The following is a 2,471-nucleotide window of genomic DNA, read 5'->3' on the forward strand; positions in this document are numbered from 1 at the left end:
TAATAGGACAGTGTGAGGGAAACTCAGAATTGGGAAATCTTCCTTGTTCATTTTTCTCAAGGTCATATCCCATTGCTCATTACCTTTTAAGAGTTGAAAATTTTCTAGCGTCTCTAAAGTTGAATTTAGTGTCTACAAACCTGAAGTTATTTTGTGGAAGTAATTTAAACATGGATGCAATCACATTAACTCTTTCATGTCCCTAAGGTAACCTTGAGCACATAGCAAGTCGTAATATGGAAAGTCTCTGAGGTACGTGGAATCAAAAGCCAAGATAAAGCAAGTGAAAAAATAGCATCAAACACAAATCCATAAAGCCACAGAAAGTGCAGTGAGACAACCTAATCAGCCATCCTAGCAGTAATATTTATATACTTTCCAGCTCTGTAGTAAATATTGTTTTATGCACATACACTATTCCTTCAGCCTCAAGGAGAGATGAGATTTCTAAGTACCCTTTGCTGTACAACTCTAGTAAATAAAATGTACAGTACTCTTATAACTATCCTAGAGAGACATGAAGATCATATCCTAGGAATTCTTATTTTGCCTTAAAACAATTTTTATGAATTGTGAATCATACATAATTCTGGGGAAAGGCAATACACATGAAGCTTACTGATAACTTGTTTGTCTCTACATCACAAAGGACTAAATTTTAAATTACGTATCTCATATATCATTACATTTTAATAATTTCATACACTGTAAAACCACAGAAGTCCCAGAGGAATTTTAAAAATTAAACAAAATATTATATGTTGGCTGAGTCTATGTATGTTGCCATATGGAACTGAGGTAGAAAATTTTAGTCTGCCAAATAAGACTGCTAATATCTAAGGGAGCATGTCAAAAATTCACTTTCACCAAGTTCAAGGAAGCGTCAGTCATGAACTAATGCTAACTGGAGTTATTCTTCATGCAGCTCATGGGGCACTAACAAGCCAATCTCATGTCGCCAAATTCCATACAAATGAGATAAACTAACACAGCCTCAAATACGTAGAGGTATTTTAGTTATCTGGTACCATTTGAAAAAAAGTACTGATTTTTCTAGACAATAGAAATTTATATTTTATATGATCTTTTTGTAAACATTTTTAGTAATATTTAATGCCCTAAACATAATTTAAATTTCTATGATTGGCTAGAGTTTAGGTTATAAATAGCAATTTTTAATTTTTAGGTCTCCTTTATTGATTTGGAATTATTTACCCAATGCAGAATGCCAAATGTCTATAAAATGACTATGTCATTTTACATAGGTTTCCTGGTGAAATCTGAAGGTGAATTCACTTCTATGGGGAAGTTTGTATGTATGCCTGGCTATTCTTTTAAAATGGAATGCCAAATATTCCACTCACTTTATAAAAAAGAATGATGAATCTTAAAAAAAAAAAATGGAATGCCAAATATGCTACTTATGCCAAATATGCTACTGAATGCCAACTTCTTGATTCACCAGGCCCAAACTGCAATAATCCATTCACTCAACTGGAGGGGAGATATCACGAACATTCCAGACACATTTCCTTTGGTAGTAACCTGATTACCTTTTCACCTCTAAGCCTTCCCTGTGGAGAACAACCAGAAGAATTTTGAATTTAAAAATAAATCCAAACATCTTTCTTCATATTATCAATGCTGTGATATATTCTTAGACTATTGAAAATTTCAAGAATAGGTATTTGTGTTCATTTCAATTCAATTCACTTATATAGGATCATATAATGTTTTTAATAATCAGTGTTCATTAAAGTGTCTTTTAAATTATGATACTCTTTCTCAAGGGAAGTGGGGCTATTCTGTACATTGATCATGAAGAATAAAAAATGTACCATGTCAAAAAAAAATTACATTCTTGAATATTTGGTTGCTGAAAATCTGTTTCTTGAATAATAGGAATATCACTTTACTGAAAAGAAAGATTTTTAAAAAAATTCCTATTGGAATAATGTCGGCTCATCTGAATTATGACTTTTAATTTAGATATTTGAAGTTTTATGTTTTAGAATAAATAGACTTCCTTAGAATTTCTGGAGAAAAATTTGTTTAAATTTTGGGAAAAACAGAAACATTAAAATACTCCCAGTTACTTATTCTTGCCTTTCTCTATATCCTGTGGAAATGACAAAAGATCATTTTCTGACCTAATGAAAAAACAGAATTTTTGCAATTTCATTTAAAGGAATGTCACAAGAGATTTTCTGCAGTATATCTGTCCGTGTAAGGATAAATGAGAGAGAGAAAATTAAAATTGAAGTTTTCTTCTCCCTTTGGCTGGAGGAAATTTTATTTAGAAAATATCAGAAAAAGATTTTTTCTTTTCTGTCTAATACACAATATACTTTCAGTAGAGTATGCCATTCAACTTTAATTTGAATTAAAAATCTATTAATAAGAAAAATAGCTTACCTGCTAATGTGAAGAAACTGCTACACAGAGGTTAATTAAGGTGTATCTGCATCAAT

This window comes from Propithecus coquereli, unplaced genomic scaffold, assembly GCF_000956105.1.
Source record: "Propithecus coquereli isolate 6110/MARCELLA unplaced genomic scaffold, Pcoq_1.0 Scaffold216, whole genome shotgun sequence".
NCBI classification, from domain to species: Eukaryota; Metazoa; Chordata; class Mammalia; order Primates; family Indriidae; genus Propithecus; species Propithecus coquereli.